The sequence below is a fragment of the Gossypium arboreum genome, chromosome 2, assembly GCF_025698485.1.
Source record: "Gossypium arboreum isolate Shixiya-1 chromosome 2, ASM2569848v2, whole genome shotgun sequence".
Lineage (NCBI taxonomy): Eukaryota > Viridiplantae > Streptophyta > Magnoliopsida > Malvales > Malvaceae > Gossypium > Gossypium arboreum.
Window position 1 is genome coordinate 47,637,942 of NC_069071.1, and position 17,701 is coordinate 47,655,642.

The following is a 17,701-nucleotide window of genomic DNA, read 5'->3' on the forward strand; positions in this document are numbered from 1 at the left end:
TTAGGGGTTTCGGCTTTTTCTAAAACCTGAAATAAAGATTAAGTTCAAAAACTTACCACCGGTTCCTTCAGCGAATGATTCCAATTGACTCCTACTCGATTCTAATGCAGATCTAACCCCTCAAATGATAACAAAAGTCGAGCCTTAAGTGATCTTAGAATTCGGCTATGTCCCTATGGCTATGCATTTTTTACTTTTTTGTAACAGTGAAGAAAAGATGAGGGTTTTGTAGTGGCTTTGTCGACAGAGGTTTAGGGTTCAAAAAAAGAAAGAATTGATCAAAAAGGATGAAGAAAAAAATCAATAGGTTTTTGCTAGGAGAATTCGGCACAGACAATATGAACTTTCAAGATTTCGGCTTTTGTGATATTTGGCTGTAAGGCTTAAAAATAATAGTAAGAAAGTGGTGTAGAGTAGAGTGGCAGAAGGATTCGGCTATGGAGAAAAGAAGAGGAGAAAATAGATGGAGAGAAAAAGAAAAGAAAAGAAGAGAAGAGGAGGTAGGATGGTCAGAAAACGGCACAACTTACCTCTAATGCCGAACTTATCCTTGGCATTTGACCTAGCCAAAACTTGCCCCCTAAAGAAAAACCCTTGGCTGGCCAACTCTTGCTCCTCAAGAGTCCACCATTCGGCCAACACTACTCTCCCTAATCAGCTCCTAAATCCTCTCCCTTATCCCCTCCTTACTCAATCACCTGATCAACTCAAACTCCTCCTGACAGTCTTTTACTTGAGTTCCATTACTTACCCTTTCTAAACATAAAAAATAATTCCCTTAATATGCTCCCATTGTGACTTGAACCTTGGTTCTCCCTAGCATCCATACGCCACTTTTATAGCCTTCCCAGTGGCGTCACATGCCACTCTGCCACCTGCTTCTTTGTGTTTTATTTTACCCAATTAATACTTAAAAGCCTAATTAACCAGAACCCCTTTTTCTTACGGAACTAAAATTAACTAAAATTACCGAGTTTTAACTTAAGCTTGGGCCTTCTAGAGGCGCACTAACATAATTAAACCTATGCCAAACAGACAGAACACAGAAATTTTTAAATTTTGCCAACATACACAGAATTCCCAAAAATTGGGGCGTTACAACTCTACCCTCCTTAAAGAAATTTCGTCCTCGAAATTTACCTGATCCAAACAGTTGAGGGTATTGCTGTTGCATCGCCTCTTCTGGCTCCCAAGTGGCTTCCTCTCTTCCATGATTACGCTAAAGTATTTTCGCTAAAGGGACAGATTTTCTTCTGAGAACCTTAACATCTCGAGCCAATATCTGCACAGGCTCCTCCTCAAATCAGTCTGCACTTCAATTTCTGCAACTGACACGACATGAGCAGGGTCAAAATGATAACGCCTTAACATGGAGACGTGAAAAACATCATGAATCCTGTCTAACTCTGGAGGCAATTCCAATTGATAAGCCACTGGGCCTACTCGCTTCAAAACCCGATAAGGTCCAATGAACCGCGTACTCAACTTGCCCTTCTTACCAAACCTTAATATCTTCTTCCAAGGAGAAACCTTTAAGAAGACCATATCACCTACTGAGTACTCAATCTCCTTACGCTTCAAATCTGTATACGATTTTTGCCTATCAGATGCTTCTTTTAACCGATCCCTAATTATTCGACCTTATCCTCGATGATCGCCTACCAACTCGGTCCAAGAACTTGTCGCTCTCCTAGTTCGGTCCAACAACTAGGTGTACGACACCTAAATCCATCTGATGCTTCATACGGTGCCATTCGAATACTACCAGTAAGCTGTTATTGTATGCAAATTCGCCAACGGCAAGTAATCCTCCCAACTACCTCGAAAGTCAATCACGCATCCCCTCAACATGTCCTCCAGAATCTGAATAACCCTTTCTGATTGACCATCAGTTTGGGGATGGAAATCCGTACTAAAGTTCAATCGCGTGCCCAACGTCTCATGCAACTTTTTCCAAAATTGAGATGTGAATCTAGGATCCTGGTCAGAGATAATCGAAACTAGGACTCCATGAAGTCGCACAATCTCTGCTACATACAACTTGGCTAACTTTTGAAGTGAAAAGTCAGTACGTACAGGTATGAAATGGGCCGATTTGGTCAACCTATCCACAATCACCCACACCGAGTCTTTCTTCTATGGTGTAAAAGGTATCCCACTCACAAAGTCCATGGTTATCCTTTCCCACTTCCAAAGTGGTATCTTCACTAGCTGCAACAATCCATAAGGTAATTGATGCTCAGCTTTCACTTGCTGGCATGTCAGACATTTCCCTACAAACTCCGTTACTTCTCGTTTAAGCCCAGGCCACCAGTACAACTCTCGCAAGTCGTGATACAACTTATTCCCTCCAGGATGCATGGCACAAAGTCCCCCATGAGCTTCCTTCAGTATTGTCTCCCTCAAGTCAGAGTCCTTCGGAACCCAAATTCTTCCTCGAAAACACAGAACTCCTTCGCCATTTAACCCAAACTCAGAAGTTTTCCCTTTCTGAACTTGTTGAAAATGAGTGACCAACGATTCATCTTCCAACTGCTTTTCCTTAATCTGATCCACCCAGGTTGGCCTTACCTGCAATTCTGCCAACAGAATTCCATTATCATACAGACTCAGACGAGTAAACATTGCTCTCAGATCAGATACAGTTCTATGACTTAGAGCATCGGCTACCACATTAGCCTTGCGTGGGTGATACTCGATCGAACAGTCATAATCCTTAAGCAACTCAATCCATCTCCTTTGCCTAAGGTTCAACTCCTTCTGAGTCAACAAATACTTAAGACTTTTATGGTTTGTGTATATAATACACCTTTCTCTGTACAAGTAATGTCTCCAAATCTTAAGTGCAAATATCACTGCTGCCAACTCCAAATCATGAGTAGGATAGTTCCCCTCGTGAGGCTTAAGCTGTCGTGATGCATATGCCACCACCTTACCCTCTTGCATTAACACGCAGCCCAAACCTACATGTGATGCGTCACTGTACATAGTAAAATCCTTTCCAGACTCCAGCTGAATTAACACAGGTGCTTCAGTCAGAACTTTCTTCAACTTCTCAAAAGCTTCCTGCTGCCTCTCAGTCCATACAAACGATACTCCTTTCCTTATGAGTTTTGTCAGAGCTGCTGCCATCACAGAAAAACCTTCCACAAACCTTCTGTAGTATCCTACCAATCCTAGAAAACTCCGTATTTACGACACTGACCTAAGCGGCTTCCACTCCAAAATTGCTTCAATTTTCTGAGGGACCACCCTAATCCCCTTAGCAGAGACCACATGTCCTAAGAAGGTTACTTCCCTCAACCAAAATTCACACTTGCTGAACTTCGCATAGAGTTCTTTCTCCCTTAACACTTGCAGCACTATACGGATATGCTCATCATGCTTCGCTTCCGTTTCAGAATATACCAGGATATCATCAATAAAGACGACTACGAACCGATCCAAAAATGGTTGGAACACACGATTCATCAGATCCATAAACGCTGCAGGAGCGTTTGTCAGTCCAAATGGCATAACCATAAACTCGTAATGACCATACCGAGTCTTGAATGCCGTCTTATGGATATCTGCCTCCTTGACCCTTAACTGATGATATCCAGATCGAAGGTCGATCTTGGAAAATACAAAAGCTTCTCTAAGCTGGTCGAACAGATCGTCAATCCTTGGCAGTGGATACTTATTCTTAATCGTCAGTTTGTTCAACTGGCGATAATCAATGTACATCCGCATCGTACCATCCTTCTTTTACACGGATAGCACCGGTGCTCCCCATTGAGACACGATTGGCCTAATGAAGCCCCTATCCAACAACTCTTGAATTTGTGCCTTTAACTCCACTAACTCCTTCGGTGCCATCCTATACAGTGTGATGGACGCAGGCGCCGTTCCAGGCAACAAGTCGATTCCAAACTCAACTTCTCGGTTCAGAGGCAATCCACTTTTCGGCTCTTAATGCTGACACCACATTGGACAAATAATCCCTTCGCTCACCTATCACCATAACCTCCTCATCCTTCGTGGTCCTTAACACTATTCATTTAGCAGTACAATCCAAAGTGCCTTATGCTTAACAAGCCAGTCCATTCCCAGAATGAGATCAAACTCTCCGAACGGTAACTCCATCAGATCTCTAGGGAAAGTCCTACCTTGAGTTTCTAAGGGTACATCCCTATACAGTTTGTCTACCCTAACCGAGTGACCCAAAGGACTTAGCATAGATACCCCACTCACAATCTTCTCAGAGTGCACACCCAATGACCCAGATATGGTACATGCAACATAGGAATGAGTAGATCCAATATCCACCAAAGCAATATACGGCATGCTAGAAACCAAAAACGTACCAGTTATGACGTTAGGTGCGTCGCCCTCCTCTCGATGACGAGCTGCATACACCAACACTGGCTGTCGAGCTTCAGCATTTCCGGCACCCTTGCCAGGTGCCCCTCGACCTCCACTACTTCTATTTCCGCCCCTACCTTGTCCACGTCCTCTCAGTGGTTGTGGTCCACCTCTCATGGGTTGAGCAACCCTCTGTACCACAACTTGAGCCTGATCAGCTCTCTGAGGACAGTCCTTAACTCTATGCTCCATAGATCTGCATCGGAAACAAGTACCAGAACGTTTCCTACACTAGCCCAAATGTACCTTACCACAGTCTCCACAGATTAGTGGTCTAACAACATTCATTGGCACTACTCAAACTGGTTCCTCCGCTCTTGCTCTTTTAACATTTCTATTTGCTCCACCCGAAGGTCCAGAATCCTTCCGGAAATGGTTTCGATCTTTCTCCCGATTCTGCTTTTCAGCATGTTTTACCTTCTCAGTTATCTTTGCCTTCTCCACCAAGACTGCAAAGTCCTGCTCCCTCTGCGGAGCAATCAACACCCTAAGGTCATCCCTAAGACCATCCTTGAAGCACACACTTCGCTCATATTCCGTAGGGACTATGCCCATGACATACCAGCTCAGCCTTAGAAACTCGACCTCGTACTTAGAAACTGTTTTACCTCCTCTCACCAGATTTAAGAATTCCTTTCTGCGGGCATCCACATAACTCGCCCCCAACATACTTCCCTTTAAAGGCTGTCTTAAACAGTTCCCAAGTTACCCTATCAGCTGGGGTCCCTTCTCTCACAGTGAGCCACCACTGATAAGCCTCGTCCCCTAGCAACGATACGGCTCCCTTCAACTTCTGCTCCACAGAGCAGTCCAAGTCATCCATAATCCGTTCTGTGGCCTCCAACCAATATTCCACCACATTCGGGGCTACACCAGACACGCCCCTAAAGATCTCAGCTCCGTTAGCCCGAAGTCGTTTAGAAATAGATCCCCGAATTCCGTTGCCCATACTTGCCCCGACAACCCTTTCCAGAACACGAAGCATTGCCTATGACAGGGCATCATCCACAGCATCGCGGTCATGAGACTCCACCTCCGTTTCCGGTGGTACCGGCACATCCGCCATCGGCATATGTCCCAAAGATGAAGATCTCGCTCGAGCACTTCCTCGGCCCCGTCCACGGCCTCTTCCACGAGCGGCTCTTGTACTCATATCGTATTATCTGTTTACGAATTTTTATGCATTAATTCAATATTCCAGTGTTTATTACAAATGTTTTATGAATCAGACAGTAATTCAGAGTTTGTTTTCGCAGAATCGAAATCTAGCTACAGTTTCAGTCTCTTATCAAATTTTCCTATGGTTTCAATATCATCCTATCTAGAGTATCCTAGTAGGGTTTCAGTATAGACAGATAATTCAGAAAAATATTCAGAAAAGCTCAGAGTAATACTTATAGGCTTGGGCCGGAGATTTAGAATGCCACCTTCTAAAGATCTAAATTTTGAAAACTCATTTTTTTTAAATCTTTATAAAATTTTGTTTTTGAAAATCTTTATTTTTGTAAACCCGTTCCACAGCCGAGTTGTTGCAACCTAGCTTAGATACCACTAAATGTAACACCCCAAACCCGGCCTAGACGTTATGGCCGGATCCGATGTGCCACATCGAAGCGCTCAAAACATTTTATATTGTTGATCTAGAAAAACTTACTTAGTGTTTTAGAAGATAATTTCATTGCAGGTTAAAGTGAATGGAAGCTGTGCACCAGGTAGGAAACCGGGAAAGAGGAGGTGTGTAACACCCCTTACCCGTATCCAAGGCCGGAACAGAGTACGAGGCATTACCAGACTTAACAATACACATAGACGAAAACGGGGCCATAAAATTTCATTTAATTCAAAACTTTTCGAACACATGCATAACAAACAAAGCTAACTATATCATCACATAAAAACGTAGGACATGGCACGATTAATTAAACTTATAAACCATAATGGATAAGGACCACATCTCATGATCATATACGATAACTCAATGCGGTACGATACGTAAGGTCAAAATCATAATAAAATACATATCACAAACCAACTTCCTATACATGCCACTCACTTGATATTTCTAATATTTGAATTAATTTTCCCAAAAATGATAGTTTGATAGTGTGATTTGGCCTTCGACGAACTCCAACCCCGAGCCGACCTGCCAATACTAAAGAAATGGAGAGGATGGGTAAGCTTTACGCTTAGTAAGTTCATATGAAAATAATAAGCAATTACTACCATGCTTTTCAAGATAAAACACTATAATTGTACAATTACACATATTTAGGTTAAGATGTGTTATTGATTTATAGTTACTAAATCATTCATATCTGAAGTTACAAAACTCAAAATTTGGTTTCGTTAATTTTACATGAAACTAGATTCATATATATTTCTCCCATAAAATTTCCATAATTTTTGGTTTAGCCAATTAGTACAGTTTATTAGTTAAAGTCTCCCCTGTTTCAGAGTACGACTACTCTGACATCTGTACACTACGAACCAAATTTCTCCTTGTACAGAATTCCAACGACCATATAGTTTTTTCCCTTAAAAATAGACTCAATAAGGAATCCATCCATGTAAGGAATGACTCTTAATAAGTTTTGTACAATTTATGGTGAATTTCTAAAGTCAGAATAGGGAATCTCGACTTCATTCAGACCCTGTTTCACAAGAATTCAAATATCACACAATATAGAATTCTTTTGCTTCCCTTGTTTCTTTCATGTGAAAATATACTCATTAAGCTTTATTTTCATATATCATTTGCATTTTTATTCAACTTTCATAATTTTTAATGAATTTTCAAAGTCATGCAACTGCTGCTGTCCAACATTGTTTTACCACTAAAATTCATTCTTACATAATTCCACTTAATCCATTGTGTCTTATCAAAATTCACCCAATTATCGAGCACATTGCTCATAAGTTTTCATAAACATATACCTACACTTATTCATCATATAATCATGTTCAATTGTATTTTTACTTAATCGATTTTCCCGTTGAACTCTTCGGAATAATAACTGATACTCAATTGCCTGCACATATTTTCACACTTGTAGCCAAAGCTATCTGGTACGCATAGTAGCCTGCACATAGTACTACACATGCAACCAATTATCCGGTACACGTAGTAGCCTGCACTTAGTACTACACACGTGACCAATTATCCAGTACATGTAGTAGCCTGCACTTAGTACTACACATGTGACCTAACCATCTGATACACGTAGTAGCCTACACTTAGTACTACACACGTGATCACAGTTTTCGGGTACGCATAGTAGCTTACACTTAGTACTACACATGCGACCTTACAATAGATCATTCGTATCGTTTTTATTCCGAAGGTTCAATCGGGAAATTCCTCACTTTTCAACATTTTACTAAATTGTCTGTAATCAATTTAAATTCATAATTTACATCAAATAACCATTTGATAGGCAGCCACATTTTATATGATATCAAAATATAATAACATAAAAAGAATCGATAGATTATTTAAGTACAAATTTACTCGAAGATCGATATCACTATCCATAGTACCAATTGTCCATTCATAGTATAATAAGACACAACTCAAATATCAAATCAGCTTTTAAGAATTTACATAACATATATCACATATTTCATATATCACTTGTCATGTATCTTCATTTTCTTGCATATCATGTAACATTCTTTCATGTCATATTTCCACATCATAAACACCATCCCATCAACTTTTCCAATATATTAAATCATAAAATATATGCAATAATAGTAAGAAATATAATTCAAACATAACATTGCATTATTATTATCATACGAACTTACCTCAATCCAGAAACAACAGTTTACCATTTTAGTCTATAACCTTGTATTTTCCCGATTTAAGCCCGAATTTCGATTTCCTTCATCTATAATATCACATTTAGCCTAATAATTAGTCACACTATTCATACGAGGTCCAAAAATCATTTTTAAAAAATTTTCATTTTGACCCCTAAACTTTTGCATATTTGCACTTTTGCCCCAAGGTTCGAAAATTAAACTTCATCCTATTTTCATATGTTTTATGACATTCTGATCATTTTTCCCTTCTATGGCAACATCAAATTCTCACTCTAACATGTACTTATGACTATTAGGTATTTTTACCGATTAAGCTCTTTTGCTCATTTTCACTTAAAACCGAGTAGCACAAGTTGTCTAAAATAATTTAAAACCTCATATTCTATCATAAAACACCAAAATACACAAATTTCACCTATGGGTATTTTTCCAAATATGAACCCTAGGTTGAATTATTGTTAGCATAAGCTAAATCAAGTTACCGGGACTCCAAAAACGTAAAAATCATTAAAAACGAGGCTAGAACGGAATTAAAATCGAGCTTGGAAGCTTGAAAACCCTATCCATGGAGTCTCCCTTGGTATACACGTCCATGGTGAAGAAGATGAGCAAAATTGGCTTTTAATTTTGTATTTTAATTCATTTTACCCCTAAATGACCAAAATGCCCTTACTACTAAACTTTCCAAAAATTCCATTCATGTCCAATATTTGTCCATAAACTTTGAAATTGGTCAAAATGCTATTTAAGACCTCCTAATTAATATTTCAAAGCAATTTCATACTAGAAACTTCTAGAATGCAAGTTTTACAACTTATTCAATTTAGTCCCTAACTTCAAAATAAGCACTTTATGCATAGAATTTCTTCACGAAATTTTCACACAACATGCAATCATATCATAGACCTCAAAATAATCATAAAATAATTATTTATATCTCGGATTTGTGGTCACAAAACCACTATTTTGATTAGGCCCTAATTCGGGATAATACAAGGTGAGCCCATCGGACTGCTTAAGTACCAAGCTCTATGACAACCCTAATTTGACCATAGTCAGAAAGTTGTCTCGGGACCACAAAATCGAGTCATAAAAATATTTAGCCGTTATATTTTATGTTTATTATATGTGAATATGAATGTGTGAAAGTTTTAAACTTTGATTTAGTCGATTGCATGTGAATTTAGTTAATAGGACTCATGTGTGACACTTTTGAAATGTGATAGGTTAATCTATAAGGATCTATTAAAGCATGTATTGAAAACAATGGTTTTGCATGTCAAATACTCCTTTTTATAAATAGTGGCCGGCCATGATGATGACATATATTAAAATATGTATTAAATCTTAATTAAATGGTTATTATTTTATGTAAAAGAAAGGAAATAAATAAAAAAATAGTAAGGGTGAAAAAAAAAAAACAAAGTTAGAATTTAGTTCCTCTTGGCCGAATGTAAAGAGGAAGAAGGGAGGAAAGCATTCGGTCATCTTAGGTTAATATTAAGGTAAGAAGTTTATATTAGTTCTTGAAATTTTGGTTAATCTTGAGTGAGATATCAAGTTATTTTTGTAACCCATGTTGAAATTTTGATTTTTTGGAATGAATAGGGCTTTCGGCTATGGTAGTTAATAATGGTGAATTTTGTTGTTTCATGTTAAAGTCAGATGAATGATGATAGATGAGTGTTTGAACTATAAAAAAAGATCATAGGTGAGCATTAGATACTAAGGGAGAAGAATCGGCTATCTTGTTATGAACTAGGGCCGAATGTGAATTTGGTTGTGTTTGAATATTATATGCTTAGAATTGATGTAGTATAAGTTACCAATGTTCTTGCCGAATGTGTGTTTGATAATAGAGGAGTTTGTTATTGAATGTTTAAATAAATTGGATAATTAAAAATGGTAAGTCAATTGAAGAAGCCATACTTTGTGTGCTTAAATTTCTTAGTGAACATTCGGCTATGTCCCTAGTGAATGGATGAATTGATAACAATTGTTTATAGAGAATTGCTTTGCTATGCTTATGTTAATAATATGAGAAATGAATTAATATGGTCTTAGTGTACCGATTAGGAGCTAAGAAGTTGAACTAAAGATAGAAGATTTTGAGTAAATGTTTCATAGACATTTTCTTTTGGCATTTAGTTCCTATGAATTCAAGCTTATTAAGTGGCCACCTATTTGGCTCTTAATGATTTTTATGTCATGAATAATGAGTTGATGAAAAGGTTTAATATGACTAAACTTGTTTAACATAGCTCAAGAGCATAGAGGGGCAACATCGGATAAAGGAAAAGCTAAAGTCACGGAATAGCGAAACCGAGACTTGTTCAGAAGGATATAAGGTAAGTTTTGAGTAATTGCCTTTAGTATAAGATTTACGATGCCTTGATATGTATATGCTAGATGAACATTATCTTCTAGTCCTATTTGATCTAAGATGTGTGGTAAATAATTTAATTATATGACATTTAGTTGAATGGTTAATTCGGGTTAAATTGGATTGATGAAAGGTAGATGTGATTTGTTTGTATGATCTTCAAAACGAAATGAAAATGATGGTGTATATTTTGCCCTTATATACGAATGGATCAATTGAATTACCAATGTGATAGGCTATGTGAAATGTGTTACCATGTGAATATATATACCGAGAATTATATCCGGACTTGGTCCATGAGCTATAGCGAAATTATATCCAGACTTCAGTCCGCATGCTATATGCGAGAATTATATCCGGACTTCATGTCCGCAGAGCTATATCGAGAATTATATCCGGACTTTAGGTCCATGAGCTACGTCTTTGGACATATATCTGAATTTAAAGTCTTGAAGGCTTTATGCTAGTGACTGGATTCGGGTTCTAACCTAGCAGGCTTAATGTCGATAATTCGAGTAAGGTTATGAATTGAATGTACTATACAGTATGAAAAACAGGTACCCATTCTGTACACTTAAGCGAACCCACTTTTAGATTGAAGTTTCATATATAAGGAATGGATTGTGCATATGTATGTATAGATATACTTATGGATGAATATCGCATCTATGAATATGAAAATAACTACTTCGGACGATGTCTTTATTTATATGAAGGTATACGATTAAATTATTTCTATAATTCATGTTTATGATCGAGGTTTAGGTTGTGATCTCTTTGTATGTTAGTGTATATATATATATACGTAATTTCGGGCAAAAAGGTATACAGCTGATTCGAGTTTAATATTTTGAATGTTGACTTATATGTCAAATTTTACCTGTTTAAAATTATTTAAGACTTACTAAGCATCATTTTGCTTACTCCGTTACCTTGTTTCCTTGTGTTATAGATTTTGTTCGTCAGCTATCGGACTCGGAAGTGTCAAAGTCGAAGTCATCCACACTATCTAAGCCACTTTTTGGTACTCTTCAGTTGAACTTGATAATGGCATGTATAGGGCTGACCCTTGTTGTTAATTAAGTATCTTTTGGTAATGTATATTCGTATAGCCATGCGAAAATGGCTTGTATATTTTGAGTATAACATTATGATCATTTTGTATATATGGTCTTATGATATGGTTATTAAGTGGTGTGGAAATGTTTGGTAATGATTAGCCATTGGAATGGCCAATCATGGTCCTATTGGTGCTACGTATGTCATGGCTAATCGTGATTATACTTGGAAATAATGTATGTCAAATTTCTAGTTGATTCATGGAAAACTATGAAATAGGTAAAATTTACCTTAAAATAGATCTTGACAATGAAGTGATGTGAATTTGAAAAATCACAAAAAATAGTAGAAATGGAATTAAATAATGAATAAATTATGTAATCGAATCTTGATGAGTCTATTTTCATATGAAAGAAACAAAATGACCATTTGAGCTGTATTTTATGGGATGTTTAAGTTTTCGTGAAACAGGGCCAGAGCAATTTCTGGATCCCCTATTTTGACTTTGGAAATTCACCATAATGTAACCAAAGATAATTAGAAGTCATGCTTTATATGTACAGACTCCTTTTTGAGTCTAGTTTCATTAGAAACAAATGGAATAACTATTGAAGCCCTGTACAGGGAGATATCTAAGTCGTAATACATGAAGGTCAGAGTAGTCGAACCCTAAAATAGGGGAGACTTTAGCTAATAAACTGTACTAATTGGCCCGACCAAAAAAATTTCTAGAAAAAAAATTAGTAAATATATGTATGAGTCTAGTTTCAGGAAAAATTTACAGAATTGGATTTCGAGTTTCAGAACTCGAGACATGATTTTTAGAGTGACTGTGATGCAGTTAGCCACCTCGTCTGGAAATTTTAAAAATGAATTGTATGAGCTGTTTAAGTGGAATTAAGTCCGTTAGCACCTCGTGTTCGACTCCGGAAACGGTCTCGGGTACGGGGTGTTACATTTAATTGGTATTAGAGCTACGGTTTAGTCGATTCTAGGACTACCGTAATACGTAGGGGAATAGCTATACATGCCATTATGTGTTTATCTGATAGTGTGGTGATTTCTGATAGTTAAAAATGTGTTTATTTATAGTAATGGATCTTGATCCCAACTGAGCGGTAGCTGATGATGTTGAGAGTGTAGCGCCTGCTCTCGCACATGGGATGCGCCGATGGACTCTCAACCTATTGCTAGTAATCGAATGATGAAGCTAAGCGGGCTTTTATAGCGTGATGAATGATTGGTTCAATCAGTATATTCGAACTAATACGGCTGTCCCACAACCCCCACCCCCGACTAATACAAACCCTGCACCTGTAATATCTCCTAGAGTTGACCTGTCGAGGTTGAACAAGCCCCCGGTTGATTGGATTCGGAAGCATGGGGCTACTGAGTTCAAGGCTCTTGATGATGATGATCTTTGAGCAGTGAGTTTTGGCTTGATAATACCGTTCGTGTGTTCGATGAATTATCGTGCACACCTGATGAATATTTAAAATGTGCTATATCTCTGTTACGTGATTCTGCCTACTATTGGTGGAATACTTTGGTTTCCGTCGTGTCGAGAGAACGGGTTACTTGGGAATTCTTTCAAACCAAGTTTCGCAAGAAATATATCAATCAAAGATTCATCGATCAGAAACGGAAAGAATTTCTTGAGCTTAAGCAGGGTTCTATGTTAGTTACTGATTATGAGTGAAAGTTTGTTAGACTTAGTAGATACGCTCGGGAATGTGTTTTGTCTGAGGCTATCATGTGTAAACGCTTTGAGGACGGGTTGAACGAAGATATAAAACTGTATGTTGGCATTCTTGAAATTAGAGAATTTGTAGTACTTGTCGAACGAGCTTGCAAAGCCGAAGAGCTCAATAAGGAGAAAAGAAAAGCTGAAGTGGAAGCAAGAGAATTTCATAAGAGGTCTTTGGGAAAGCCCTTTCAATGATTATCGAAGAAATTTAAAAGTGATCCAGGCCGATCTAAAGACACTTTGGGCTTTCCCAGACGAGATCGTGATCGACCCCCTGTGAGTACACGAGTCACTTCAGTTGCCAGTGTTGGAAATGATCGTCGGGACAGGACGGAGTGCCAATATTGCGGTAAATGGCATTCGGGGAGTTGTAGATTCCATGACCGTTCCTGTTATAAGTGCGGATCAGCTGACCACTTTATCAAGGATTGCCCGAGACTGTCTGAACAGAATGTAAATCAGAGTGGGAAATCGGGTGCTACTACTGCTCGAGGTAGACCATCTAAAAATGTGGGGAATGCTAGTGGCGGTCAGAGAGGATCTAGAGATGTTACCACCAGATCTGAGGCTCGTGCTCCTGCTAGAGCTTATGCTTTACGTGCACGTGAGGATGCTTCTTCGCCTGATGTTATTACAGGTACATTCACTCTCTTTGATACTAATGTGATTGCTTTGATTGACCCTGGTTCTACTTATTCTTATATATGTGAGACTTTAGCATCCAGTAAGACTTTACCTGTTGAGTCTACTGAGTTCATTATTAGAGTGTCGAATCCCTTGGGTCATTATGTGCTTGTTGATAAGGTGTGTAAGAAATGTCCCCTAGTGATTCGAGGTTCCTGTTTTCCGGCCGATTTGATGCTTTTACCGTTTGAGGAATTTGATGTTATCCTCGGGATGGATTGGTTGACCGTACATGATGCAATTGTAAATTGCAAAAGTAAGACCATCGATTTGAGATGTGCAAATAATGAGATAATCCGAGTTGAGTCTACTAATTGGAACGGATTACCAACAATAATATCCTCGATGTTAGCTCAAAAATATGTGAGAAAGAGGTGTGAAGCGTATCTTGCATACGTACTTGATAATAAAGAATCAGGAAAGAAACTTGAATCGGTACCAATGGTTTGTGAATATCTGGATGTTTTTCCCGAAGAATTACCGGGGTTACCACCTGTTCGGGAGGTAGAGTTTGGCATCGAACTTGTACCTGGGACTACACCGATTTCGATAGCTCCGTATAGTATGGCACCGATGGAATTAAAGGAATTGAAAGCTCAGTTGCAAGAGTTGATGGATAGAGGTTTCGCTCGACCGAGTTTCTCACCTTGGGGTGCACCAGTATTGTTTGTGAAAAAGAAGGACGGAACCATGAGGTTGTGCATCGACTATCGTCAGCTGAATAAAGTGACAATAAAGAATAAATATTCGTTACCGCGTATTGATGATTTGTTTGATCAACTAAAGGGAGCCTTAGTGTTTTCAAAGATAGATTTGAGATCGGGTTATTATCAGTTGCGGGTTCGAAATTCAGATATACCCAAAACCACTTTTAGAACGAGATACGGTCATTATGAGTTCTTAGTGATGCCGTTTGGACTCACTAATGCCCCTGCGGTATTTATGGATTTGATGAATCGGATCTTCAGACAGTATTTGGATCGGTTTGTAGTTGTGTTTATTGATGACATTTTGGTCTATTCGAGAGATGAAACCGAACATACTGAGCACCTGAGATTAGTGTTGCAGATTTTACGGGATAAGCGGTTATATGCTATGTTCAAGTAAATGTGAGTTCAGTTGAGAGAAGTTAGCTTTTGGGTCTGTGGTATCTGCATCGGGTATTCGAGTTGATCCGAGCAAAATTTCAGCCATACTTAACTAGAAGCCTCAGAAATATTCTTGAGGTTCGAGCTTTTGGGACTTACGGTTACTACTGACGGTTTGTAAAGGGTTTCTCGATGATAGCCACACCAATGACCAAACTACTTCAGAAAGATGTTAAGTTTGAATGGACAGAAAAATGTCAGAAAAGTTTCGATCAACTAAAAACTTGTTTGACTGAAGCTCCAGTACTATGCAGCCCGAATTAGGCAAAGAGTTTGTCATTTACAGTGATGCATCCTTACTTGGGTTGGGTTGTGTATTGATGCAAGAAGGTCGAGTTTTAGCTTATGCGTCGAGGCAATTGAAGCCACATGAGAAAAATTATCCAACCCATGATCTCGAATTAGCTTCCATCGTATTCGCTTTGAAAATATGGCGACATTACTTATTTGGTGATAAGTGCCATGTATTTTTGGATCACAAAAGTCTCAAACATTTGATGACTCAAAGAGATTTGAATCTGTGACAAAGACGTTGGCTTGAGTTGTTAAAAGATTATGAGCTTGTATTTGACTATCACCTGGGAAAGGCTAATGTGGTTGCAGATGCTTTAAGTCGTAAATCACTGTTTGCTTTACGAGCGATGAATGTACACTTGTCCGTTCTATCCGATAATGTGTCAGTAGCAGAATTAAAGGCCAAACCATTGTTGATTCATCAAATTCGTGAAGCTCAGAAAGTCGATGATGAATTGGTTGCAAAACGGGCTGAATGTGTTTCGAATATGGAATCAGAGTTTCAAATTGATGATGACAATTGTTTGAGGTTCAGAAGTCGTTTGTGTGTTCCAAGAAATTCAGAACTTATCTCGATGATTCTGAATGAAGCTCATTGTAGCCGAATGTCAATTCACCCGGGGAGTATGAAAATGTACAATGATCTAAGACGTCAGTTTTGGTGGCATGGTATGAAACGAGACATATCCGATTTTGTTTCGAAGTCTTTACTATGTCAACAAGTGAAAGCGGAACATCAAGTGCCTACAGGTTTACTTCAGCCGATCATGATACCTGAATGGAAATGGGATCGAGTCACGATGGATTTTTTATCTGGGTTGCCATTGTCGGCAAGTAAGAAAGATGCGATTTGGGTGTTGTTGATAGACTGACTAAGTCAACTCATTTTATTCCCATACGTACGGATTATTCACTGGATAAACTAGCTAAATTGTATGTTTCTCAGATTGTAAGATTACACGAGGTACCTATTTCTATTATGTCGGATAGAGATCCGAGGTTCACCTCGCGATTTTGGAAGAAATTGCAAGAAGCTTTGGGTACCAAGTTGCATTTTAGCACCACTTTTCATCCCCAGACTGATGGTCAATCCGAGCGGATAATCCAGATACTCGAGGATATGTTGAGATGTTGCACCCTTGAGTTTAGTGGTTCATGGGAACGGTATTTACCTTTGATTGAATTCGCTTACAACAATAGTTTTCAATCAAGTATTAAGATGGCACCTTACGAGGCTTTGTATGGTCGTAAATGCCATACACCGTTGTTTTGGACCGAGCTTAGGGAAAGTAAAATCTTCGGGGTTGATTTGATTAAAGATGCTGAGCAGAAAGTAAAAGTAATCGGGGAAAGTCCAAAGCGACTCTGAGATGGTCGAAGTCGATGCGGATTTGAAACGAAAAGACATTGAATACCAGGTCGGAGATAAAGTGTTTCTTAAAGTTTCACCTTGGAAAAAAGTGCTCAGATTTGGCCGTAAAGGCAAATTGAGTCTGAGGTTTATCGGGCCGTATGAGATATTCGAACAAATTGGGCCAGTCACTTACAGATTGATTTTACCCCCTGAACTTGAAAAGATTCACAATGTTTTTCATGTCTCGATGCTTCGACGTTATAGATCCGACCCTTTGCACATAATTAGTCCATCAGAGGTTGAAATTCAATCTGATTTGAGTTATGAAGAAGAACCGATTCGTATCCTAACTCGTGAGGTGAAAGCGTTGCGCAACAAAAAGGTTCCTTTAGTGAAGGTGTTATGGCTCAAACACGGGATCGAAGAAGCTACTTGGGAAACTGAAAATTCTATGAAAGAAAGATACCCAAATTTATTCACTGGTAAGATTTTCGGGGACGAAAATTCTTTATGAGGGGGAGAGTTGTGACAACCCTAATTTGGCCATAGTCGGGAAGTGGTCTCGGGACCACAAAACCAAGTCATAAAAATATTTAGCCGTTATATTTTATGTTTATTGTATGTGAATATGAATGTGTGAAAGTTTTAAACTTCGATTTAGTCGATTGCATGTGAATTTAGTTAATAGGACTTATGTGTGACACTTTTGAAATGTGATAGGTTAATCTATAAGGATCTATTAAAGCATGTATTGAAAACAATGGTTTTGCATGTCAAATACTCCTTTTTTTAAATAGTGGCCG